Below are 27,774 nucleotides of genomic sequence, written 5' to 3'. Positions count from 1 at the left end.
CCCTCAGCTCCTCCACTGCTCAAGCAGGACATTCTGAATCCCATCGCTCGGCCCACATACTTCAACATTTTCAATGTTTCAAAAAGGTTCCAGAATGTCTTCCCACATCAAAACGGCGCGGAGGACGCCACAGAAGCGCTGAGGCGAAAGGGCTCGTGAGGAAAGAGCGCGCGGGTCGGGCGCTTCGGGGCAGAGAGGGCGGCGGGCGGAGCGGTTGCCGAGTGGGAGTCGAAGCAGCGCTCGTTTCCCAGAGCCCAGAGCCCTGACCGCCGGCGCCCTGAGAAGGGCCACCGAGGCGCGGGTCCGCGGTGCGGGAGGGCCGGCGTCTACATTGCTGGGCGTCCGCGTCGCCTGGGGCTCAGAGGCACCTAATCCCAGGCTCCTGCGGCGTCCGGGAGCTGGGGAGTCAGCGGGGGCGACCCCTGCCCTCGGGTGCGTAGCTGAGGAACTGGAGACCCTGCGTGGGATGTGGGAGCCCGAAGCTAGACTCCGCTGGCCCCAGGGACCTCGCTCCGGAGGAGGTGACGAACCCTAAACCAGGGCCTTTAAGGGAGCTGCAGTCTCCTTACCTGAGGTGTCGTCCGTGCTCCCAGGATCCTTTTCTTTCAAAATTGTGGGCAGTTGTGGCAAGAGGTGCAGTTCTTGGGTGTGTCATTTAGTAGGCTGTGTCTGTCGTTTCCGTAGTGTAGTGGTTATCACGTTCGCCTAACACGCGAAAGGTCCCCGGTTCGAAACCGGGCGGAAACATGCGAAGTTTTTCCTGAAACTTACATTCACTTTTAAAAACAAACAAACAAAAAAAAACAACGGGCGAGTGGGATGGATTGTGGTAACGCGTGCAGCTACGTTTTTATTCCCCCAAAACACAGGAGGAGTTCCGTTATTACCTGAAAGCCTACTCAGCACGAGGAACCAGCTCTCCTTTCTCTGCTCTGGGTCACTTTGAGGACAAAGCTACAGACAGTCCAAGGAGGGCACAGGAGAAAGCCAAGTTAAGGTTTTCTTTACATTCGGAAATCCCCTCACAGTCTCATCTGGCGCCTAAATCTCCTCTGCACGCTGACACGTATTTTGTCCCTGAAAAGAAGACCTTTCTCGCTGTGAAGCTCACTTGCTTACCGCCCCGCCCACCACCACCACAGCACACTTGCGGAACACCTCGATTTGTGTGACAGAACAAAAGAGACTGAGCCCAACTCCGCACGGGGTGCTCCACCCAAAGACAGACGAGTATCAGGCTCCAGAATTGCAGCTGGTTAGGGGCCCGAAAAGGAGTCCTTACACGTGCGGTTATCAGGAGCGCCCTGCAGTCAGGTCAGAGATTAGCAAGTAGAAGCAACCACGCCTCACCAACCCGCTGAGAATCAAGTTAGCCCCTGACAGAAGGAAACAGGTTCAGAAAAAGAGCATAACCTTGGCTCCACCGCACACAGCGCTAAAGCTAGACCAGGATGTGAACCCAGCCAGTTACCTTGCGGCCTGGCCTCAGAGCCCAAAGCCTCTCCCTGGCCCTGAGAGGTGAAGGGCAGTGAGCAACGGGCCAAGGGCTGGGAGACTTGCACAGCTGCATTCAGCCGTGGGCCCTGGGACTCGCCTCCTTTTCTGCTCTGCCATTGTCAAAAATGTAACCTTTACTGTCACAGTTTTCAACTAGAGAGGCCAAATTAGAGAGAGGTTTGTTATGTCTGGTTGCCTGGTAGCTACAATTGAGCGCTTTTACTGTTGCGTCTTGAATTCAATTTCAGGTCAGGAAAGCTCTAAATTGCACTAAATCTTCCTCTTTCCGACCAGAGGTAGTTTGCCCGAAGGCCCATGCAAGACCTTGTGCCCCGTTCCTACTGCCAGGTGCTCTTCAGGTGGGGGAGGGGAAATGCGATGACCCACCGGGGTTTCTACCCTCCACTCTTTTCTTCCTTTATTTCAGACACCTAGTGTCTCACATATGGCGTTTTCATCCAAAGAGAACCTGAGACTTGAGTTCCCAAAAAGCTCATTAAGAAAACAAAAACAAAACCTTTTAAATATACAAAAATTTTGAAATACTTACATCTTATATTCTGCACCTAACCGTACAGCTAACAAGTTTCCCACGTTTGCTTTCTCACTTTCTCTCCATATACACAATTTACTACACCATTTGAGAGTAACTTGCAGACATCTCAACTCAAGACCACTAGATGGGCCACCGTTGCTCCTTTTCTTTGGCATCTCCCTCAAAACCAGCTTCTGAAGGACCTGTCCTCCAAGGCCAGGGGAAGCCTTTGTCCTCGCGAGGAGGCCCCTCTTGCCGCTTCAAGAACCTAGAATCTGTTCTCTTCAGGCTGTAGAGAAGCTTCAGGTGGTGTTTTATTTGGCTCTCCCCCAAGTGCAGGCCAGGCTCACTCCGTGCTGGTAGAAATCCCCCAGGACCGACCGCCCTCCAGACTCCTCTCCATTCCTTTGGTGGGCAGTGGGGTCTTAGGTCAGTCTGAGTGCTAGAACCACCTATCTCAGGAGAGACACTTCAGGGAGGTACAGCTGCCCCCTTGGCTCTTGCCTGGCTCTCTGTGCCCCCAGGGAACATAAAGGGTTCTGATCAGACAGAAGGTGAAGGATATTTCCTGTAGTAGGAGGATGAGGGGAGCAGATGGGAAATGAGTCAAAGAGAGGGGGAAAGTTCTCAAGAGCTTCCCAGAATTGTCTGCATGGATGCTGTCAGGAGGGTGGCTGCCCTGCAATAATGGTACTTAGTTTTATGCTGTCCTGGCCTTGACCTGGTCCTGGGTCCAATCTGAGTCCAAGCAGACAGAGGCATTCTGACTTGTAGTATATATTCCACTGTGCCTCTCTCCAAAGTGGGGTAGTCACTGAGCTTCTAGTTCCAGGATCCCAGTGGATGGCATCCATGGATTGAGTTTTTGTTTTTACTTTTTCTTGAACTTTCTTTCTTGGTGACATGTAACTTGGGGGGAAAAAGTGTAGCCCCAAAAAAAGTTTAGCTCTGGATAAATTTGTGGTCTTTGGTGCTAGGCAAAAGAAAAAAAAAGACTTTAAAGAATTCTAATAATTGACATAATGGCGTAGACAATGTCTGTGTCATGTCATACTGCTAATGATGACTCCTTGTATGCATCACACCAGTTTAATAATTTCAGTCTAAAAGCTATTTTATGTTGTCTTCCAGATTTTCTAATAATGAAGAAAATGTTGGTAGCAAAGAACTCTAGTTCTATGTTTGTAAAATTCTCAGATTTATTTTCTATTCAAAATCCTAATGACAGTGAGCTGCCTAATTTTCTTATACTAGTTTTACTGGTCCAATAAGCAAACTTAAATTCCATAAATATTTAAGTTTATAAAATTTAAAAATATGTGTTGCAGTAAGTTAAATATACTATATCTTTTAAATGGAGATTGTCTTATAATTCTAGAAGTCACTGTGTTAATTTTTCCACCCACCATTTTTGGGTAATTTGTCTCGTATTTTTATAGATTATAAAGTGGCCATATGGTAACAGATTAAGAGGAAGTGTCAGTACTTTAAGGGATGTTGGTGAGTATGGCCATCACTGTCACTTTTAAGAAGTGTAAAACACATGCAATGTCTACTTCAGGAATTCAGGAGTTGTCACTGGAGACTCGCTGTTTTCCTGAAGTGTTATTTATTTTTTTAAAATTTGCGTAAGGGGTGTTCTTTGTTACCTGCCTTCTAGATCATGAGTCACACTTTTCCCATTCTTCGTTAGGTTTTCCCTGTCTTTTTCACTGCTAGTGCCAGGGGAGGGGAGGGGAGGACACATCTAGAAAGGACACAGTGCCAAGCTGTTATGCTTCCACCATGCCTTTTTTTTTTTTTGGATGCCTCTAGATGTGGGCTTAGCAGGGCAGGGACCTTGGGTTTGCTCACGATGCAGCATCTCACCCAGAGTAAGCCCCTAATATGTACTCGGTGATTGAAGGCATTCTAATGAGAGATCCTGGAAAGCAGAAGAGGAGAGAAAAGTAGGTAAAATTGGGGGCAGTCTAGCATATATATGGAATCTAGACAAATGGTACTGACGAACCTAGTGGCAGGGCAGGAATAGAGATATAGAAGTAGAGAATGGACTTGAGGACACCAGGGGGAAAGGAAGCTGGGACATAGTGAGAGAGTAGCACTGACATTACACACTACCAAATGTAAAACAGATGGCTAGTGGGAGACTACTACAGAGCACAGCAAGATCAGCTTGATGCTTTGTGAAGACCTAAAGAGATGGGATAGGGAGGTTGGGAGGGAGGCTCAAGTGGAAGGGGATATGGGGATATATGTATACATATAGCTGATTCACTTTGCTATACAGCAGAAACTAACACAATACTGTAAAGCAATTATACTCCGATAAAGATTTTAAAAAATTGAGGGCAGTCTAGAGTATGAGGGAAAGGAAGAGACAGACAAAGACAAACACAGAGAAAGAGAGAGAGAGAGAGACTGATTGTTCAGGAACCATATTTAGTGTGTAAAAGCCAAAGAGCTCAATTATGCTCATGAGATTCCACAGAAGAACCAAGGGAAGGTGAGCCAATAATTCTTTGTGTCCAGGTGTGCACAAGATGCATTATCAGCAGTAGGATTCTGTTGATTCTAATGATTTGTCTCAAATGGGATAATTTTTCTTTCAAAAATAGCCAAACACTGTGAAGGAATCACATAGAGACTGTTTTCAGCATGCTAATGCACCCTGGTATAGGAAGGAGACCAGTCACTAGATCGTGTGCATTCAACGAAGGCAAAAATGAAATTCACAAAGGAAAGGGAAGAGGAACAAATGTCTGAGAATAGTGGTTTGAGGGTTTCCCCACCTCCAGTCAATAAGCTGCGTGTCAGGAAGCAATCTCAGATCATTCTAGTCAGCCTTCTCTGGAGCTGTTTATGTAGATCACCACTGAGAACAATTACAATTGTTGGAAGACTTTCTAAACTTCTTGGAGGTTTAGTTGCTGAACATATGCAATAGGATGTCTCTGGGTAATGTCCACATTGTCCTTCTGTTGTATTTCTTGCTTAGTTGAGTCAGGAGAGCACCACTCCCCTTTTTAGAATATCAGATAGATGTATAGAAAGCTTGTTGTACTGGCAAGAAGAAGGATCTTTCATCAAGTTGGAATAATACATTGGAATATAAATAAGCACAACTCCTATTGAAGCCATATAAACATATAAAAAGGAACATATAAAAAGATGCCTTCAGCTTCTAGCAAATGTGGAGTGACAGAAATTATTGAGTACTTTCCTGCCCTCAAGAAAAGAAAAAGAAAAAAGACATGAAATACTAGTTTTCCAGACACTAGAAATCAGGCAACAAAGGAGAGAAACAAACAAGGTGAGCCCTACCATTGGCCCAGCTTACTGCTTTCAGAGAGATTCCAAGCTGGGCATGGGGAGTAGAATCTGAGGTTAGGTCCTCGAGTGGAGATAAAGCTGAGATTCTTTGGAGAGCAAGGCAGCTGGAGTCCATAGGACAAAGATCCAATGATGACAGAGATGGAAGAGAGACCCCTAGACTTATGAAAAAGATCTTCCTCAGGTAGTCAGCAGAGTTCTGGTCATGGCCTACATGCAGAGAAACTGCATGAAGCCAAGGAAAGAATATTTCGAAAAGACCCTAGAACTGTGACTGGTGCTCACACCAGAAAATCTTACTCACTCCCATAAGCCATACTGGACTGCTCATCATTTGTTGGGCATTGGCCAGAGCCCTTGGGAAGTTTGCCTCACTAGTGGGAACACTCAGTCCTAGAATGACCTACTGAGAAGTCATAAAAGCAAGATCTAAAGACATTAAACTGATTACAAGTCACTTAACTGTTCCCCAGAATAAATCTCAAGATTAATAGGATTGCCAAAATAGCCAGTTTCCCAAAAGGAAAACTCTGACAATGTCTGGTATCCAATCAAAGAATACCAAGCACGCAAAGAGGCAGGAAAACATGTCCCATAAGGAGGAGAATAATCAATCAGTCAAAACTGAACCAGAGCTGATATAATTTAAAATTAGTAGAGAGGATATTAAAATAATTATTCTGGCTGTGTTACATATGTCCAAACAGTTAAGTAGAGATGTAGAACAAATACAAAAAGCAAGAATCAAACTTCAGAGACAAAAAATATAACATCTGGGATAATACATTCACCAGCCAGAATTAACAACAGATGAGACATTGCAGAAGAAAAAAAAAAAAAAAAAAGACCATGGAACACAAAGCCACAATCAATTTTAAAATATCCAAAATGAAACTCACAGTCAAAAAACTTTTTTAACTAGCATGCATAAGTGAAGGGTAGGGCAACTTTAAAAGGCCTAATATAATTGGAGTCCCTGAAAACACTGGGGAGAAATTTTATGGAATAAAATACTTTTGAAGAAACAATGACAGAAAATATTCAAATCATAATTAAAATTATAAACCCACTGATCCAAGGAACCAAATGAACCCTAACACAAGGAACACGAAGAAACCCACACCTAACGCATTGTACTTAAACTGCTCGAACCCATCAAAAAAGAAGATACCTCTAAAGAAGCCAGGAAAATAAGATATGCTGCATACAGAAAACAAAAATAAAGATTATATCAGATTTCACATCAGAAGTGGTGGATATAAGAAGACAGTGAAGCAACATCTTTAGAGGACTGAGGGGGGAAAAGTTTACATAGAATTCTACGCTTCTTCCTCCCACAAAGTCTTTGGAAAATAAAATAAAAAAATTTACAGACACACAAATGTTGAAAGACTTCATCACCAGCAGACCCACACTACAAGAAATGTTAAAGAAGTCTTCCAGGAAAAAGGAAACACACCAGGTAGAGATCTGGATGTACACAAATTGATGAAGGAAAACAAAAATGGCATCTTCAGGGAAAATATACAACATGTATCATTATTATTATTAGTGGTGTTGTTATTGGTATTATTATTATTATTATTACTAGTTAAATCTTATTAAAAACATGGGGCAGTTTAAAGAAAAGTAACAACGATGGATTGTGGGGTTTATAACATATGCAAAGTAAAAGGCATGACAATAGCATAAAGGCCGGCAGGGGAGAAATGTGAAGAGGTGTGGCATCACTTGAAGGCAGGTTGTGGTTAAGTTACAGATGTATGCCCTAAAGGCCAAAGCAGTCGCTAAAATAACAAAAGAAAGACTTATAGCTAATAAGCCAACGAAGGTGAGAGAATGGAACAATATACAAAACCATGTAAATACTATGATAGAGTAGTTGCTCTTACAGAACTCTACTCTATAGACATGTGCACACGAATGATTTTTTTATTTGTAAAAGAAAAATGCATAGAACCAAATTAATTTCAAAAGTATATGGAAAGGGTTCAGTAAATACTAGTACAAACAATGGAAAAAGCTTCACTGCTAAAAGGAACCCAGAGTAAAACGATGAATTCTGGATTCCAAGTGACTTGTTTTCCTCCAGAGCCCTTCTGTGAGGATCAGTGATCTTCTCGGCTTATATCCTCCTGTCGTGCATAAGACTCGAGGGGCAAAGGGTAACGTGGGAATTCTGCACTTTTAGGGAAATGTACAGGGTAGAAATAACCGCAAAAGTTTTATATTGCAAACTGAGAGTCGTCCCTGGGTGGGCTCGAACCACCAACCTTTCGGTTAACAGCCGAACGCGCTAACCGATTGCGCCACAGAGACAACTGACAGAGGCTGCTTCTCCCCCCTCCCCCACCTCATCCGCATTGAGAGCAAGCATGACTTCCACTCTGGACAGAGCTACTCGCCTTTAGCAGGACAGTTGTACCGGCTCCAAAGCCTCGGAACACCGGAGATAACCGTGGGAAAGCCGTGCGTCCGGCGATTCCGAAGGCAGAAAGGCAGCCGAGCATCCCCGCCGCGCCTTGCTCCACTCCAGCCGCAGATGCCGGAGCCCCGGAGACGCCCGGGGCCACGACCCTCCCCGCCTGAGCCGAGTGGGGCCCAAGGGAAGCTGAAAGCTAGGTGGGCTTCGTGATGGCTCCCCGTTTGCTCCGCCTTCTCCCCACTTCTGCGCCCCTGGCGCTGCCCCCCTTCCTCAGCTCGGACGCGGAGCCGGAAAGAGGGGTTGAGGAGAGCTGAACAAAAGAGAAATATAAAGAGGCGAGAATGAAGCAGGGGAGGCAAGGACAAAGCAAAGATAACTTCCTGGAAGCCACTGCACAGACAAGGGCTGGACGCAGGGAGATGAGAAATGCATCAGAATTGGGAGGGAATAACGGAGGAAAGATGTAAAGGAAAATCAGGAGTGCCTGAAATTATCCAATAAGAAAGCAGCGCAGTAACCGGAACGGATTTATGTCAAAACGAGAAGAGCAAAAGCTGCAGCCTGCCACAAGCCTGGTGGCGCGCCGTGATCGTATAGTGGTTAGTACTCTGCGTTGTGGCCGCAGCAACCTCGGTTCGAATCCGAGTCACGGCAGTATTCTCTCCACATTTTGCGTTTTGTATCTACCAAAGCAACTCTTGGCTTGTCGCTGGCCACCAGACAGAGTAAGGTCACAGAAGAATGGAGGTCAACTCATCAGTGCACTAGGCTATAGAGCTCTGGATGTGCTCCAGTTCTTACTACCTAAGAGAAAATATCTAAAGTTCAGGTTCAAGTTCTAAATGAGTCTTGTGTGTAGCTTCCACGAAGGAAATGGTCTAGTCATACGGCGATTTTGTTTTTGGTGGAAATGTTTCAAACATCAGTCATGCTTTTTTACACAAAATAAAACAGATTTTAAAGAGTTTAGAATATACTGCAAACCTGTCATGGTCTACACTGGATGTTCTGACATCTGATCGCCAATTTTTAGGCTAAAAAGGAAATTATTAAGGAGTGTTTACAGAACAAAATGCACAAATCATTAATGGGCAGCTATTTGAATATGGAAATGTGTGCTCATCACCAGGATCGACAGAAAATTTTTGTTATTCAAGCATGGCTCTTTGATACATTCCAGGTAGTGCTTACGCATCCGCCGCTGCTTTAAACGTCTCTGATGGGTCCACCCCCTCAGATTAGGCTTGCCCTTTCTTCAAGTTCATGTGAATGAGTATATAATTTTTCTATCTAGCTGTTAACAAGCAACATTATGTTTTCCATAATATGCATGTTATTGAGTTTCTCACACCTTAATTTTGGTGTTGATGATAAGAATTACACTAATGTAAAACTATGTCACAAATGATGGACATTTGGTCATTTCAGACTACAGCATTGGGGAAAGGCTCATATGAATGCCATTCTACTAGTTATTTGTGGATATGAGAATAAACGTCCATTGAAGAAAAGGGAGCTATGGACAGGAATTTGGCAGGGAAAGCAAGACCAATGGCTTCTATCCTAGAGGTTTTAGTATGAGGGAATGAAGGGGAGCCATGAGACAGGTCATAGAAAAGTGGAATATTTACTGCCACTGAAGAGCACTTGAAAAATGTTTCCTTATTTGCCACCAGCAACAGCTGCAGAAAATTGCCTCTTCTCACTTCTGCAATTTCTCTTGAGTGCATCTAATGACAAAACATAATTTCTATGCAGAAGCCAAGCTGCAAGAGAATCTCAGACAAATCTAGACACAGACCTTACATTTTTCACAAAACATAACTCAAAATAGTTCATAGACCTAAAAGGAACACGCTAAATATAAAACTTCTAGAAGATAGCATAGGAGAAAAATCTATGTGACCTTGTGCTTGACACTAAGTTTTTTGGGTATGAAACCAAAAGCACCATTGATGAAAGAAAAAATTGATAAATTGGACTTCATTAAAATGAAAATCTCTGCTCTGCAAAAGACACTGTTAAGGGAGTGAAAAGACAAGCCACAGACTGGGAGAAAATATTTGGAAAACAAGTATCTGATAAAGGACTTTATCTAAAATGTACAGAGAGCTCTTAAACCTCAGTAATAAGAAAAATTTTTAATCCAATTTTAAAAATTGCAAAAAAGATCTAAACAGACACCCCACCAAAGAAGATATACAGATGGCAACTAAGCATATGAAAAAATGCTTAACATCATATGTCATTAGGGAATTGGAAATGAAAACAACAACAGGATACCATTATACACCCATTAGAATGATTAAATTAAAAAAACTAACAATACCAAATGCTAGTGTATGTGTGGAACAAGAGAAATCATCATTCACTGCTTGAAGGAATCCAAAATGATACAGCCACTTATAGAGCGAGTTTGGCAGTTTCTTACAAAAGCTACACATAGCCTTATAATATGATCTAATAATCGTACTCCTCCTAGGTATTTACAGAGATCTACTGAAAATTTATCTCCACACAGAAATTTGCACAAGAAAGTTTAAAGCAGCTTTATTAACAATTGCCCCAAACTGGAAGCAAGATGCCCTTCAATAGGTGAATGTATTGAACAAAATATGGAATAATACTAAGCAATAAAAAGAAATGGGCTATAATCAAAAGGCATGAAAGAACCTTATATGCGTATTACTAAGTGAAAAGCCAGTCTGAAAAGACTGCATACTGTATGACTCTAATTGTACGACATTGAAGGCAAAACTATAGAGATAGTAAAAGAGTTAACCTTAATGCAAACCATGAACTTTAGTGAATAATAATGTATCAACATTGGTTTATTAATTGTAACAAATGTATCACGTAAATGCAAGACATAAATACTAGAGGAAACTGTGTGCAAAGAAGGAGTAAATATGAGAACTCTGCTATCTGCTCCCTGTTTTCGTAATCCTCAAACAGTCCTAAAGAGTGTTAATAATACAAAGCAAATATCTACTGACCGCAAGATTAGAGTGGTGGAATGTAAAACCAAAAGGCAAGATAAAAAGATTTTCTCGTGGGTGCGCCTCTCCACTGGGGGCTCATCTTTGTTCTTAATTTTACCAAGACCAGGAAACCAGGGCCTACCTCTCCCAGGAAGGTCAGAGGCCCCCCTCCCCGACTTCCTTCATCTCCACACGAATTCCTCCCCACAAACGTCCCCCTCCTTGGGCCCCTGACGCTTCTCTTGCCACAGCTATGGTCCTTCAGTGACTGTCATTTATTGATCTCCACTCCATAGTGCGATGTAGCCCAAGGATAGGTTAGGAGAAAGGGTCTGTAGTAACAATGGTTTCAGTTTCAAGTATTCCAAACCGTACAGATCCAGCAGACACACTTTGGGCTTCAAAGACACGCTCTCTTCAAGGTATCAGAGGGCTGGGGAAAAAAAAAAAAAAAAAAAAAAAAAAAATATATATATATATATATATATATATATATAAAACATATACGTATATATATGCACGCTTATTGTCATCTAGTGAAGACTAAAACCGGCCGAGCAACCACCCATTTTAAGGGGGGAAACCGACGGAAAAAATCCATGCATGGGCTGGGAGTCCAACCCGGGTCTCCCGGGTGGGAGGCGAGAATTCTACCACTGAAGCACCAATGCTTCGGTCCAAGCAACTTACCTAACACTCCTCCAGAAGAGTCTTGGGGAGGCCTTTGAAACGTGTTCTGAAAATAACAGGCCTCTTTGGTAGACACGCAGAACAAACTGAAAAAACTAACAAAAAAACACACCCAGAGCAAAGGCTTGCATAGGAGGCTTACGTCAGGCAATAGCATCAAGGTGTGGCTTTCAAATCAAAATACCGCGCTTCACTTCCTCACTAAGGATGTGTTCATGCTCTTTGCCCTCCCATCGCTTGGTGCCTCCCAAACCTGTTGAGGCAGAGGGTGGTGTGTGATGCCAACAGGGAACTCACTGCTGTGTTGAGGTTTAGTATTTGTGACTCTGAGATGCATGGGAGACACTGACCTGTGAATTACGAGTTGTGAGTTGAAGTGCATGTTTGTAGTTTAGAAAGAGGTGTGGGAATACATGTAGATCTGGTTGATGTCGGTGGGAAATGAAAGCGCGTTGGTCAGAACTGGTGTGTGTCTTGGTTATTGGGCAGAGGGCAGACAGAACCAAAGCTCTTCAAGGTCAAGGTGATGGTCTTTTCCTTATTGAGCTCAAGTTTATGACAGCCTCCACCTAGCTCTGCTTCTCAGCAACAGAAGCATGACTGCATGTCTGCAGCTCCTATCTTTCAAAAAGTCATAAAGATTCCTAAGCCCCAACATGTGGGGGAACCCCCCCCCTTCTTCAGTGTAATTTCCCCAGGGAAAATTTGGGAAAGCAGTCTCTCCGTATTTCAATTTCATCAGAGGATCAATATGTTAACATTTCAACCCATCATTACTTTTCTAAAAACAGGTCTGCTCCTTGTGTAACCAAAGCACCAAAGCCTCACCTCATATGCACCTCAGAGTTACAAATGCTAAAACTCAGCACAACATGGAGTCCAATTTAGGAGATTAGATTCTCCTATATAAGCAAACATTGATTGCAAACTTAATATTAATTACTCTTTTAATGGTTATGATATGTCACATATCCATCCAAATGCTTTGAACACCTTAAGAAGTAGACACATTATTGTCATAACGGTTACAAGACTGACTCATTATTTTTGTACAAAAAACAGTTATAAAGAACTAACTCCATTAACCAATGTGTTTCTTCATTATCTCTGTTTTGATTCTGGCCCTTTTTTCTTCTATTTCCAGTCTAATTTTGCTTCTGTTTCTTATCTCTTCCCTGGATTAGAATTTTAGACCCAACAATTCTACTCCTGGGTATATATCCGAAAGAAACAAAAACTCTAATTTGAAAAGATACGTGCAGCCCAATGTTCATGGCAGCAATATTTACAATTGCCAAGGTATGGGAGCAACCTAAGTGTTCATCAACAGATGATAAAGAAGATGTGGTATGTATATACGTATATATATACTATTCAGCCATAGAAAGAATGAAATTTTGCCATTTGCAGCTCATGGATGGACTTGGAGGGCATTATGCTAAGTGAAATTAGTCAGAGAAAGACAAATACTGTATGGTATCACTTACATGTGGAATATAAAAAATACAACAAACTAGTAAATATAACAAAAAAGAAGCAGACAGATACAAAGAACAAACTACTGGTTACCAGTGATGAGGGAGAGGCAACGTGTGGGTGGGGGTGTGGGAAGTTCAAACTATTGGGTGTAAGACAAGCTCAAGGATGTATTGTACAACATGGTGAATACAGCCAATAATTTGTAATAACTGTAACTGGAAAGTAACCTTTAAAATTGTATATTTAAAAGTCTTAAAAATAAATTAAAAATTTTTAATTCAAAAAAATAAAGAATTTTACTTGCCTAACCTAGCAAGTTATATCATTTTCTCAGACTCTCTAAGGTAAAAATGTGAGGTTGACAGTTGAAAGTTTAGGGTCATAAACAAGAAATCTGGATGGATTTCTGATGTTTTTCTGCAGAGTTCTGTTCTGTGGTTGGAAAGGGCCTTTATCAGACTTGTGAACTGAGCTGACAAAACCGATATTTTTATATTTTCATTTGACTGTCCCCACTTCATGCTATTGCCTGATTGGGTGTCTCCTTCGCAAGGCTTTGTTTCGAATGCCTATCAGTCTGTGAGCTCGGTCTTCCAAAGACAAAGGTGTAAGCCTATTTTAGAACTTTTTTGTTTCCCTGCCGCCAGTCCCGCGATTGCTCTGGAGATTCTTTCTAGGGAGCTGTCAGAAGCGGCAGTCGACAGTGGCATTGGTGGTTCAGTGGTAGAATTCTCGCCTCCCACGCGGGAGACCCGGGTTCGATTCCCGGCCAATGCAAAATTTGTAGTTAGTTTCGCTTCCCTCTGCGACTTTCCACGCTTACTTCCTCTTTTGCCTGGTGCACAGTCAAGTCCGAGTATTCCATGGCTCTGGCCACCGGGACTAGGAAATGGCCACCAGGAGTAGGAAAATGAGAACTAAAATCCTCAGCAGTTCCGAGCAAAGACTATAAGGAATCTAGCTAAACTGGGGCTTCGCTGAGTGTTGGGTATGTGGAGTAGCATTTGACTTGAAGCGCAGCAACCACCTTGTTCTTGGGTTCGTACCTTTCAACTTGCAAGTGTTTCTGGAGGGCCTGCTATTTAGAATATTTGGACTTGTTACTTTCAGTTTTTCTCCTGGAATATCCTAGGAACGCAAAAAGCCATCAGTTCGCTGGTTCGCGCTCTGGACCTTGGATTGACGGCTGAGCCACGTCTCGCCAGGGAGCGAGAATCAAGAGAGGAAGGTCCCAGACGGAGGGCAGCTGCGGAGCCCGGCAGACACCCAGTGCCCCGCGCGGCGCCAGGGGCCAAAGAAAAGAAAGGCATGTGGGGAGGAATCCCAGTGGACAGGAGGGGAGATGCGGAGAGGGGGCCTTGCGCAGAGCTGGCGAGAGGCCTCTCAAGTCTGGGCACCGGACACTGTGCTGACTTTAACATCGTCAGCCACCTCGGCCTCTGCGTGTCCCGTGGGCCCATCGGTGTTCCAGGAAGGATCCCGTGTACCTGGCAACGTGTGTCAACAGATGTTAGCCTGAAATTATATGTATAATATTTTAAGGGAAAATGAGCTACCTAATCTGGGATATGTTTACCCAATTTTATTTTATACCTCTTGGAGGTTCCTTAGAAATGGTTCCAAGTTGAGGGTACTAGGGGTGTGGCTGCGTTGAGACTAGGAGTGATTAATTTTCACCCCAAAATCTGTGGAGGATCCCCCACCTAACAGTAGTTTAAAATCAAAGATCAATGGCATTGAGCAACTAAGCCCGTGCGCCACAACTATTGAGCCTGCGCTTTAGAGCCGGTGAGCCACAACTATTGCGCCCATGTGCTGCAACTACTGAAGCCCATGCGCCTGGAGGCCGTGCTCCGCAACAAGAGAAGCCATGGCAATGAGGAGTCCGCGCACCACAACGAAGAGTAGCCCCCACTCACCGCAACTAAAAAGAAAGCCCCCGCACAGCAAAAAAAGACCCAACACAGCCAATTAAATAAATAAATAAATAAATATTTAAAAAAAAAAAAAAAAGACATTTCAGGAGGTTCCCCCACGCCCGCCCCCTTCTGTTTTAAAGAAAAACATGGCATTCATTTTCAGGAGTTTCCATATTCTGAAATTGTTTTTCTACATTTTGAGTATAAAAGGATGGCAATTCCTCAATTCCTCCCAAGCTTTAACAGGTAATAACCTACCTCATTCCCCACCCCCCCACTTTCTTCTTCTCTTTCTTCCTCTTTCTTTCTCTTCTTCTTCTCCTCCTCCTCCCTCCTCCTCTGCCCCTCCTCCTCCCCACTTCTCCTATTTTTCCTCATTCACCTCCTCCTCTCCCTCCACCTCTCCCATCCCTACCCCTCTCCTCTTCCTCCTTCTCCTCTTTCTTCTCTTCCTATCTTCTTCTTCACCAATCTGTAATGTTATCTCATTTGGGTTTCCCTTTTAATGCCCCTTATTGGTAATGAATTTGAGCATGAATACATGTTTATTAGCCACTTGGATTTTCTCTTATAAGGGTTGCCCCCCCCCCAAGACCTTGTTAATTTTCCTATAGGTCTGTCTGTCTGTTTCTTCTTGTTTTGTAAGAATTCATTAAATATCTTCAGTACCAGTTAATTATGCTAACTGCAGATACATTTGCTCAAGTTGTGACTTGTCTTTTTACTCTTTATTCTGTATTTTGATGAACAGAGATGCTTGATGTATTCAAATTGATGTTTCTTCATTAAGAGACTGTCTTATTTTGAAAATCCTAGCTTACACTTGAGATCATGGAAATATCCTGCTATACAATATCAACTAAAATCATTTTAAGTTTCATTAGATATTTAGGTACTTAATCCACACTGAAATGATTCTGGTTATGGTAGAGGTAGGGGTTGCATTTCATTCCCCCATCGGCTCCCAAGTGCATGTGATTGAACTGTATGTTACAAATGTTGAATATTTGCAATGTTTTTAATGACTTTGTTTCTTGAACCCTTAATTTAGCCCAGTTTCTCTGATTTTTAAATTTTATATGTACCAAATAAACTCGATTTTCTTAATAATCCTAGTAATTTATCATTCATATACATGAACACTTATAGTATTCATTTTTCATCTTCACTTTTTTTTTCAGGTGTGTACATGTCAATCCCAAACTCCCAATCTACCCCTCCCCCACCCCTTCCCCCTGGTAGCCATAAGTTCATTCTCTAAGTCTGTGAGTCTGTTTCTGTTTTGTAAATAAGTTCATCTGTATCTTTTTTTAAACAACCCAATCAAAAAATGGGCAGAAGACCTAAATAGGCATTTCTCCAAAGAAGACATACAGATGGCCAAGAGGCACATGAAAAGCTGCTCAACATCACTAATTAGTAGAGAAATGCAAAGCAAAACTACAATGAGGTATCACCTCACATCAGTTAGAATGGCCATCATCAGAAAATCTACAAACAGTAAATGCTGGAGAGGGTGTGGAGAAAAAGGAACGCTTTTGCATTGCTGGTGGGAATGTAAATTGATACAGCCACTGTGGAAAACAGTGTGGAGGTTCCTTTAAAAACTAAAAATAGAACTACCATATGACCCAGCAATCCCACTACTGGGCATATACCCAGAGAACACCATAATTCAAAAAGATACATGCACTCCAATATTCACTGCAGCACTATTTACAATAACCAGGACATGGAAGTAACCTAAATGCCCATCAACAGAGGAATGGATAAAGAAGATATGGTACATACATACAATGGAATATTACTCAGCTGTAAAAAGCAATGAAACTGGGACATTTGTAGAGACATGGATGGACCTATAGACTGTCATACAGAGTGAAGTGAGTCAGAAAGAGAAAAACAAATATTGTATATTAACACATATATGTGGACTATAGAAAAATGGTACAAATCAACCGGTTTGCAAGGCAGAAATAGAGACACAGATGTAGAAAACAAACATATGGACACCAAGTGGGGAAAGTGGGGAGGATTGGGGGGGAACAAACTGGGAGACTGGGATACCAAATTGTACACTCTAAATATATGCAGTTTATTCTAAAAAATAAAAAAATAAAAAGTTAAAAAAAAGATTCTGCGTATAAGTGATATCAAATTATATTTGTCTTTCTCTGTCTGACTTACTTCACTTAGTATAATAATCTCTAGGTCCATCCATGTTGCTGCAAACGGCATTATTTCATTCTTTTTAATGACTGAGTGATATTCCACTGTACATTTGTACCACATCTTCCTTATCCATTCATCTGCTGATGGACACTTAGGTTGCTTCCATATTTTGGCAATTGTAACTAATGCTGCAATGAACATTGGGATGCATGTATCCTTTTAAACCATGTTTTTCTCCAGATATATGCCCAGGAGTGGGATTGCTAGATATGGTAGCTCTACTTTTAGTTTTTTAAGGAACCTCCATACTGTTCTCCATAGTGGCTGTATCAGTTTACATTCCCACCACTGGTGCAAGAGGGTTCCCTTTCCCCACAAGGGGAAAAGCATTCCCCTTTCTTCACACCCTCTCCAGCATTTTTTGTTTGTAGATTTTCCAATGATGCCCATTCTAACTGGTGCGAGGTGATATCTCATTGTAGTTTTGATTTGCATTTCTCTAATAATTAGTGATGTTGAGCATCTTTTCATGTGCCTGTTGGCCATCTGCCTGTCTTCTTTGGAGTAATGTCTATTTAGGTCTTCAACCCATTTTTAACCAAAGCAACCCAATCAAGGTTGTTTGTTTTTTGGTCATCCTCACGTCTTATACCGTTTCTTTTTTTCTCTTGACTTTCCTCAATGGCTAAGAACTTCATCACAGTGGTGAAAAGATGTGGTCAGAGTGAGGTCTATTTGTCTGACTCCTGATGGTTCCTGATTGGTAAGGGTGGGGGGGAGGCGGAAAGGCAGTATTTTATCATCAACTATGTTTGCTGAAGGTTTTTTGTGTGTTTCTTTTGTTTTCATTTTTGAAATTACCTGTTAGCAGATTAGGTCTGTTCTCTTCTATACTATTATGCTAAACTTTTAAAAAATAGTAAATCGATGGTGAATTTTTTCAAACGTACCTGTTCTGTGTTTTATTTTTATTTTTTATTGGCGCACAGGCTTAGTTGCTCCGCGGCATGTGAGATCTTCCTGGAGCAGGGATTGAATTTATGTCCCCTGCATTGGCAGGCGGATTATCAACCCCTGCGCCACCTAGGAAGCCCTGTTCTGTGTTTTAGTGATTATTATTTTTCTCCCTTACATTGTTAATGTGGTAAATTAGATTAATTTATTTTCTAATGATAGTCAACTGTTTTCCAGGATAAGCCCAATTTTGTCACAATATATACTTTTTTAATACATTGTTTGATTCAGTTGTTTGTTTGTTTGTTTGTTTTAAATTACAGCTATACTCAGCAATAAGACAGACCTATAATTTCTGTTTTTACATTGCCTTTTTTAGGGCTTTGGTTTCAATCTAAACTCATAAAATAAGTTGGAGAAAATATGCCATCTTTTAATTCTTTTGGAATTTATTTGCTTGGGAGTCATTTCTTCTAATGAACTTTTTTGGTCCTGGGGCTTTCTTTGCAGGAAGATTTTTTAATTCTGATTTTTAAAAAAGTTAATGCTTGTAGGACTGGTTCATTCCTGCCCCCCCCCCCCCAAATCGTTATTGGAATATGTTCAGTTCCGCTAAAAATTTTAATTTGTTGGCATATATGTGTTTATGAGATTCACTTCTTGTTTCCTTATGTCTACAAGTTCAGCAGCCATGACTTCCTTCTTCCCTCTTAACAGTTTTATCAGTTTTAGTAGTCTTTTCAAAGAGACAACCATTTATATTTTCTCTTTTGCATATTTATTTCTAATTTTAAAATTCCTGCCTTTCTATATAATTTCTGCCCCTAATTGCTTTTGTTGTTGTTGTTGTTATTCTTTTTGTAACTTTATGAGATGGAGATTTAGCTCTTCAGCAATCAGCCTTGATTTTCATAATTTACAGTTAAATCTGTGTATTGTCCTCTAAAGACTGGTTTAGCAGCACCTTCTGCATATAGATAGTATTTTCAGTTTTGTTTGATTTGGAATATTTTCTAATTTTCACATCTGCTTTGATACAAGGATTGGTAGACTGTTTCTAAAATTCCAAATACATGAGATTTTGTTCTCATAGTTTATAACTGAATTCTAGATACTAGTTGATTCTCTTGAAATGTTATTTGTGGATACCTCTACAGCCCTAGGATGAATATGTTTTCCTCTGAATATGTTCTCTAATAGGCTCTTGGGGTTTGTTACCAGCTGGGAAACAACACACCAAGTTGATGTCTTATGGTTTCCCAGACTACCCAGGCTACATGTACTCAAGGCTAAATTTGCTAGAGGTCAAGTCTGTGGTCACAATTTCTCAGGAACTTTTAAAACATTCTTATTCCTTATACTGTTTGTGGATGCAAGGGTGCCTTGTCCAAAGAGCCCTGGGGATTGAAGGGGCAGGACTAGATGGGATGACACTTACCCCTGAAGGCTTAAGACATTGGAATCCCATCTTAATGTAGTGAGGACCTCCTATAAGGCTTTCCAAGTTATTCTGGGACTAAAACTTGCCTTCTATTTTTCTTGTACTCATGGCCCCCTGGAACAGAATATGAAATAAGCTAACTAGACAATCCAACCTCAGAGTGTAAGCGGCTTTGATGCCACTGTTTTTATTTTTTGAACAGGCACCTGTAAATGTTAGTGACAAGCTTGGCATCTATCTTGGGTCTTTTTTAAAGCTACTGATCAAGCTTTAAAAAAAAAAAATCTCTCCATTGAAATTGAAGTAGATTGTATTCTCTTACTTTGAAAACTATATCTTTATAATCACCTGAATGTATAGGATTTTAGAATTCCTCTACTTTTTGGAGTGACACACCAGGAAAAGGAAGCATGGTGAGAATCTCCATCACCACTTGCCTACTGGCCTGCTGGAACCAGATTGTGTTTTGCACCTCCAACACATCCATACTGCATCCACTAGTTCTCCCTAAAAAGAGGTCTCTTGATACCACACTGCCTATAAGCCCTAGGTTTGAGTACAAACAAACAAAAGTACACTCTGCCCTCAGTTTGACAATTCAAGGAAGAAAGATCCACAATCTCTACACATGGGTTTAAAGACTCTTGAGCAAGGGATTCTTGGATTGGGTTCTTTGTACATTTGATAGGCCTATGGGAGAGGGAGGACATGGGCTCCATGTGGGAATGTCCTCCTCGCTCCACATGGTCCTTGCCTAATGGAAGAAGGCACAGCCAGAAAAGGGCCAGAGTGGGGCCCTTGGAAGAGCTCTTCCTCCTGGCTCCAAGCACAAATTGAGTAGACCAGCATGTGAACAGTGGAAGCACTAACATTCCCCAAGAAACAGTAATATACTTATGTCATTGCCAACCATTTTATTAGGATGTTGTTACCTAAGAACAGAAGAAAGGAGACAAATAAAACAGAAGAGAGTGAGAAAAAATTCTCCATTCTAGCTAATCCAGGGTATTGTGCCAATTGCCTAGAGTCCTTGAACTGAGACAAGCTAAGGCAATTGGCCCCAAGGATTTGATTGTTGGCAAATTTTTGTTAAAGATATTTAACACTGACAGGTTGGCTACAGGGTGGAAAAAAGGACAGTGTCTATCCTACAGAATTGCCAAGGATTTATAGGTAAGAACTCTCTGCAGCATTATTTTTGATACTAAAATATCAGAAGCAATTTATTATTCAACAATTATGTAACATTTAAGTGTGCATTAATATATTCAGACAATGAAAATGCAATTGTTAAAAAGGGAGTTAGACAATCCTGATGATTCAGATGATGCTACTGATAAAATAATGAGATCAAAATTTTTGAGCATTTGTGGCACCCTTACATACATTTCCTTATTTGAAGCTCAAGAAAATGTGTAATCTGTGGTAGAGGGTGAGAGGTTCCGAGGCACAAAAGGAAGATAAGCACTCGAGGAACACCAAGATGGAAAACGACAGGGGAGGGAGGAAAAGAGGAGGAAGAGGGGGAGAAGGAGGCTGAAGCAGCTGGTTAACCCTGGTGGGGAGAGGGCACTCTTGCTCCACAAGAGTCTCTGCAACCACAGAACTGCCATCTTCTTGGAGGAATCACTCTCCTTCGCTCTTGTTGAGACAAGACGCTAAGAACGCCTCGTCCTAGATGATTTCTCCTCTCAAGGACCGGCCAAGAGAAGCGTCGTTCCGAAGTGGTCCACTGAGCAGAGTCCGGGCTTCTGCTGGATCATTTCCCGGATACCTCTTCTGGGTAACAGTGGAGCCCGCAGGATTTCGTGCTGTTCCCTGAGGAGCAGCGGGGGAGACGCCAACCTGGCCGGTTCCGTGAGCCGCGCGACCCAGGCCCCTCAGGGAGGAGGGAAGATTCCAGGCCCCTAAGCCGGGCCCCTCAACGGGCTGAGCCAAAAGAATCAGCAAAGAAACGGGTTGCCTCCTGCCGCCGCAGGTTCTCTCTCCTCCCGTTGTTAGGAAACTTTGATTCAACTCCCTCCACAAGCACTGGAGGTGGGGCTGGGTCATTACCGTGGGCTGGGGGTGACAGGGAACAGCTTACTGTCCCCAAGAAGGCAGCTGGGGTGGAATGGGAGAAAGGAGAAGGAAAAGCCGGGTGACAGGCCAAAGAGGTTGGCCAACCCCGCGCAGGGATACAGCGCTCTGGCCCCCAGAGCTTCCTTGAGAAAGCAGGCCTCTGGCCTCCTTGTTCCTGGAAGGGGTGCCTACTTCCGATCTGGCCCCAAGGGGACTGTGGAGCTCGAGGCCTTTGGGGGACTTCTCCCACGCTTTCCCACCACCCCCGCCATGTGGTTTCTCTCTGGCTGATGCCTGCCGGCCAGCCTGCAGACAGAAAGCTTGAAACAAAAAACAGGGCCCATCCATACACTTTGGTCCAAAATAGGAAAGCCGGGAAGATGTGGGTTGGAGCCCTGGGTGTGGGGCGCCTCTTGCTCTGGACCTGAGCCCCCGGAGCGCAGTGAGGCACCATGGAAGAGAACTCGCCTGCCACACGCTGAGGGAAATCAGCGGAGAGCGCAAATGCATACCCCTACTGGCACAAATTCGGAGGTCAAGTTTCCCGCATTTGGGGAAATCTATGAAGTCAGCAAGCCCTGAGTGCAATGGGCAAGCGTCGCGCTGGGAAAACCACCATCGTGATTATGGCATCTCTCCTGCCAGGTAACTAGGGGCACATACCCCGCAGGCACAGTGCAGCCTCCCACCCCTCCAAGGTTCACTCAGGGTCGCCACCCTCCCTTCCACCCGCCCCAGGCTGTTTTTCTAAACAGCTTTATGCAAAGGAATTCAAGTGAAGACCTCCTCTCCCAAATCTCCCCAACCCTCCCCTCCCCCTCTTCGCCCCCGCCCCCCGCCCCCCCCAGAACTCTCAGCACAGTCCACAACACTGACCACCTTTCAGCAGCGGCTCCAACACAGACCAACCCACAGCCACTACGCTGTCTCAACTGACAGTTCTCTGCCCTCGCTCAACTGACAAGTGGGTGGAGATGGCAAAGGCCTGGGAGGCTGGGCGGGTGCTCTGATGCTGTTCCAGTCATTGGATCTGCACCTGTTGCCCCTCCAAACACCTCGATCTGGGTCTCTGTCTCAGAGAGACGCCTGGGGAGGATCCACCTGCACCGTGGTGATGGACCTCTCGATTCCTGTTCCTTCTGGGAAGGCTAAGCCAGGGTCTTCCTGGATTACAAAGGAAGATATCTTAATGACCAAAAGTTATAAGAAAATATTCTTGACATTTTTATTCATTAGGGAAATGCACATTAATACTATAAGGAGATATCATTTCACATCCTCCTCCAACATGGCTATATTTAAAGGAATTAGTATGGGGGGGTGGGGAGTAAAGGGGAAGCTGGGATGAAGTGAGGGAATAGTATAGACATATATATACTTCCACCTGTATAATAGATAGCCAGCGGGAAGTTGCTGTATAACAGAGGGAGATCAACTCAATGATGGATGATGCCTTAGAGGGCCGGGATGGGGGGGGGGGGGGAGTCGAGGGAGGAAGGGAATATGGAGTATGTGTATAAATACAGCTGATTGACTTTGGTGTACCTCAAAAACTGGTACAAGAGTGTAAAGCAATTATATTCCAATAAAAAAAAGGAATTAGTACACCAATGCTGACAAGAATGCTGGAGCAATTGCAACAATAGTTGCTGGTTTGAAACTATTCTAGCATACTATCTGTCAATTTCTAATAAAGTTACTCTTGTTCCTACTCCATGATTCTGCAGTTGCAGTACCCCTATGAATGCACAAGTATACAAAAAGATTGGTATGGAATATTCATCAAAAAACCAAGAATATTCATCAACAAATAACACCAAAATTACTCCAATAACACCAAAATTACTCCAATAATACCAAAATTAAGTGAAACACAAAATAATATGGATATGTTTAATGAACATAGTGTTGATATTTTAAAAGCCAGATACAAAAAATATACATTCATTTACTTGAATTTCAATAGCAGGCAATAGTAATCGCGGCAGTAGACCTCAAAATAGTGATTAACCAAGAGAAGGTAGGAAATGCCTGGAAAGGGGCTCAACGGACATTTCTGGGATGATGGCAATATTCTATAACTTGATCTGGGTAATGGTTTCATTTGCTAAAAATTAAAAAGAAACTGCTTTAAAGATTTGTGCTTTTAAGTCTATGTGAACTGTAGCTCAATGACACTGTTCCCATAAAAATTGTTGGATGATGGATGGAGACAGGCTGGTGTAGATGATAACTAGTTTGCATTTGATTGTAAACTCATAAAGCCTCATTTTCATTTAGTAAAAACAAACAAAAACACTGATACCTGAATTATCTTTAGCAGAAAAACGGTAATGACGGCATTATTATTAGTGGAATGTACAGACAAGACTCCTTGAGAGGCTCACTTTCACTCTTAGAGACCTTTTCTGCTCAATAGTAAGAGAAGGCCACCGGCAGATTTACTCCTCTTCTGACTGTGTGCACTATGTGGCCAGCGGTATACTCTGCTCTCTGACCACTTCTTAAGGGGCGTAGCTGGTGCTGGCATTAAAAGCAAACGGAGAGACCAGTCACAGACACCACCCTGCTATAGCTCGGATTATGCTGAGATTGCTGCAGCCACCACATAGTATTAACCAACAGACGGTCATGATGCTCCACAGGCTGGCTGGCAGCCGCTGAACTTCCCATAATTTTTTTTAAAGAACGTTTATTGAAACAAATGGGACCTCATGAAACTTAAAAGCTTTTGCACAGCAAAAGAAACCATAAACAAGACTAGAAGGCAACCCTCAGAGTGGGAAAAAATAGTTGCCTATGAAACAACGGACAAAGGATTAACCTCCAAAATATACAAGCAGCTCATGAAGCTTAATACCAAAAAAGCAAATAACCCAATCCACAAATGGACAGAAGACCTAAATAGACATTTCTCCAAAGAAGACATACAGATGGCCAACAAACACATGAAAAGATGCTCAACATCACTCATCATCAGACAAATGCAAGTCAAAGCCACAATGATGTATCACCTCACACTGATCAGAATGGCCATCATCACAAAATCTGGAAACAACAAATGTTGGCGAGGGTGTGGAGAAAAGGGAACTCTCCTGCACTGTTGGTGGGACTGTAAGTTGGTACAGCCACTATGGAAAACAATTTGGAGGTTCCTTAAAAAACTACAAATAGAACTACCATATGATCCAGTCATCCCACTACTGGGCATATACCCAAAGAAAACCATAATCCCTAAAGAAACATGTACCATAATGTTTACTGCAGCACTATTTACAATAGCCAGGACATGGAAGCAACCGAAATGCCCATCAACAAATGAATGGATAAAGAAGATGTGGCATATATATACAATGGAATATTACTCAGCTATAAAAAGGGATGAGATGGAGCTATATGTAATGAGGTGGATAGAACTACAGTCTGTCATACAGAGTGAAGTAAGTCAGAAAGAGAAAGGCAAATATTGTATGCTAACTCACATATACGGAATCTAAAAATGGTACTGATGAACTCAGTGACAAGAATAAGGACGCAGAGGCAGAGAATGGACTGGAGAACTCGAGGTTTGGGAGGGGGCGGGGGGTGAAGGGGAAGCTGAGACGAAGCGAGAGAGTAGCACAGACATATATATACTACCAGCTGTAAAATAGATAGCCAGTGGGAAGTTGTTGTATAACAAAGGGTGTTCAACTCGAGGATGGAAGATGCCTTAGAGGACTGGGAGGGGGAGGATGGGGGGGACTCGAGGGATGGTGGGGGGGGAGTCGAGGGAGGGAGGGAATACGGGGATGTGTGTATAAAAACAGATGATTGAACTTGGTGTACCCCCCTAAAAAAGTAATAAATGAAAAAAAAAAACAAAAAAAAACCAAAAAAAAACTAGATTATAAATATCTTCCATGATAGGTATCACATTTGAAAATGAAAATATTTCAGAAATTATTCTTTAATGAAAACGATTAGGGATAACACAATCTCCAAAATATTCTGTCGAATTGTGATAAAGCATCATACAGGCCAATGTTGGGTTCAGATCAGTATTCCCTCAAAAGGCCCCACAAGTTAAAAGAGGCAATTGGCCGCGCGGTTCTTATAGTCCACCAGTAACCTGGAGTGTTCCAACTCCTTATAAAACTTTCTTTAAAAAATTTTAAAATTGTGTTATTTATTTTATTTGCTTAGTTTAGTTGTGAATTAAAAAACTGACATTCTTTCCCTCTGATCGCAATGAATGTTAAGGACTTTAAGTAAACAGTAATAATGAAAATTATTAAATTTTCATTTTCAAGAAAAAAACGTTTATTGAGATATAATTGACATACAATAAGCTGCATATATTTAAAGTGTACAATTTGATATTTTTTCTTATTAGTAATGTATATATGGCAATCCCAATCTCCCAATTCGTAATTTTTTGAAGGTAAATATATTCACACTGTTTTTGCTGTTCAATTTTTGGACACTTATGGAAGTTGGTGCTTTTCTTTTTCACGCTCTTCTCCGATTCTGCCTCCCCATTCTGCTACTTAATAAAAGCAATTTTTATCTCTCAGGATCTGGCTCAAGCCTCCTCATAGGCTTACCTGGGAGGTCTCGTTGTCTCATCCACGCCTCTGCTTTCTTTCGCTCCTTTTCACGTTTCCTCTTTTGACCTGATCCTTTTCCCCCGTTGCAGCCATACCGACCACCCCTACTAAACCTGCGGCGCAGATGGTCGGGTGAAGGCGGAGCAAACAGGGAGCCGTTAGGGAGCCCACCTGGCGTTCACGGCGGGTGTGGAGCTTGGAGCGGCGGGGACGCCCGGCTGCCCTTCTGCCTTCGGAATCGTTCGACGCACGGCTTTCCCACGGGTTTCTCCGGTTTTCCAGGGTTTTGGAGCCGGTACAACTGTCCTGCTCTTATTTATTTATTTTTTCTTTCTTTCTTTCTTTTTTTTTTTGGTTGTCCTACTTTTAAAGACTGATGCCTCGGCAAAGAGTGGAAAGCGTGCTTGCTCTCTGTGGGGATGGGGTGCCCGGAGAGGGGGAAGGAAAAAAGTAAAAAGTTGAGGTGTCTCTGTGGCGCAATCGGTTAGCGCGTTCGGCTGTTAACCGAAAGGTTGGTGGTTCAAGCCCACCCAGAGACGCATCTTTCCTGCTTTAGGATGAGGGGATTCAGTGGTTACTGTTTTCTACACACCCTCTTCCTTTAAGGCCCAGCCAGCCTCCTCCACTACTATATTCCTGCCCCCTGTATTTTGTGCACAACAGGAGGATCTAACTAAGCCCAAATCACCATAGACCCTCGGAGAAGAGCTCAGGGGGGAAACAGGTCACTGGGAATTGAGGAATTCTCAAAAGAGTAGACGCATCATTACCCTGTGAGTTCTGTAAACAATGAAGTTTCTTCCATTGTTTGTACTAGTATTTATTTACCCCTTTGCATATACTTTTGAAATTACTTTGGTTCTATGCTTTTATTGTTACAAATAATGCTGCAGTCATCATTCTTGTACACATCCAAAGGGCAGAATGCCAGAAGAGCAACTGATGTATCATAGATTATATATGGTTGTGTATATGATTCCATTTTCTAGCCTTTGTTGACTTATTAGCTGTAAGTCTTGTTATTTCAGCAATTGCTTTAGGCTTTACAGCATACATCTGTAACTTACCACAGCTGGCCTTCAAGTGAGTCATACCTCTTCACATTTCTCCCCTTGCCTGCCTTTATGCTTTTGTTGCCATGCATTTTACTCTGCATGTTATAAACCCAAGGTTTATAACCATCCAAGTAAAAACAATCCAAGTAACAATAATCCAAGGTTATTACTTTTCTTTAAACTGTCCCATGTTTTCACCAGCCCTGGGACTGGCTGGGCCCTGGCCCCACCCACTAGTAGGCCAATAGAAGTGACCAGATACCAGAATCACCCACAGTCAGCTCTGTCAGGAACCAGCCCCACCCACCAGGGCAGTCTGACACCAGCTCTGGGACTGCTGGGCCTTGCAGCCAAACCCCAGGACCTGCTCTGCTCACCAGTGGGCCAGTACTAGCCCTAGCATCTGGCTTCACCCACCTGGGAGCCAGCACCAGCCCCGCCCCCAGGGGTTCAACAGCCAGCTGCCTCTTGACCTGAAAGTGCCATCTAGCGGCTGCAGATTCCAAACAAGGCAGGGCCTGGCAACCAAAGAGACTGGGGCCAGCTAATCCTATCAGACTATCTGTAGTCTGGCTACCTGTAGTCAGCCAGCCACAACAGAAGGACCCATGCAGGCCACAGACAGTTCACCCCTAGAGCATGT

General features: G+C 42.8%; 6 non-coding genes across 6 annotated transcripts; 4 read left to right on the top strand and 2 right to left on the bottom strand.

The window, feature by feature from the left end:
- Nucleotides 1-674: 674 nt before the first annotated feature.
- Nucleotides 675-747, top strand: TRNAV-AAC (transfer RNA valine (anticodon AAC)). The gene has a single exon. It is a non-coding gene; the product is annotated as a tRNA-Val (tRNA).
- A 6,863-nt stretch (nt 748-7,610) lies between these two features.
- On the bottom strand, nt 7,611-7,684 carry TRNAN-GUU (transfer RNA asparagine (anticodon GUU)). Its single transcript has one exon. It is a non-coding gene; the product is annotated as a tRNA-Asn (tRNA).
- A 688-nt stretch (nt 7,685-8,372) lies between these two features.
- On the top strand, nt 8,373-8,444 carry TRNAH-GUG (transfer RNA histidin (anticodon GUG)). The gene has a single exon. It is a non-coding gene; the product is annotated as a tRNA-His (tRNA).
- Nucleotides 8,445-13,646: 5,202 nt separating this feature from the next.
- TRNAG-CCC (transfer RNA glycine (anticodon CCC)) lies at nt 13,647-13,717 on the top strand. The gene has a single exon. It is a non-coding gene; the product is annotated as a tRNA-Gly (tRNA).
- An 8,259-nt stretch (nt 13,718-21,976) lies between these two features.
- LOC130841955 (U1 spliceosomal RNA) lies at nt 21,977-22,140 on the bottom strand. Its single transcript, XR_009050312.1, has one exon. It is a non-coding gene; the product is annotated as a U1 spliceosomal RNA (small nuclear RNA).
- Nucleotides 22,141-26,541: 4,401 nt separating this feature from the next.
- Nucleotides 26,542-26,615, top strand: TRNAN-GUU (transfer RNA asparagine (anticodon GUU)). The gene has a single exon. It is a non-coding gene; the product is annotated as a tRNA-Asn (tRNA).
- Nucleotides 26,616-27,774: the final 1,159 nt, after the last annotated feature.

The sequence above is a fragment of the Hippopotamus amphibius genome, chromosome 1 (assembly GCF_030028045.1).
Source record: "Hippopotamus amphibius kiboko isolate mHipAmp2 chromosome 1, mHipAmp2.hap2, whole genome shotgun sequence".
In the NCBI taxonomy this organism is placed as follows: Eukaryota; Metazoa; Chordata; class Mammalia; order Artiodactyla; family Hippopotamidae; genus Hippopotamus; species Hippopotamus amphibius.
This window is presented reverse-complemented; position numbering and strand designations above follow the sequence as displayed.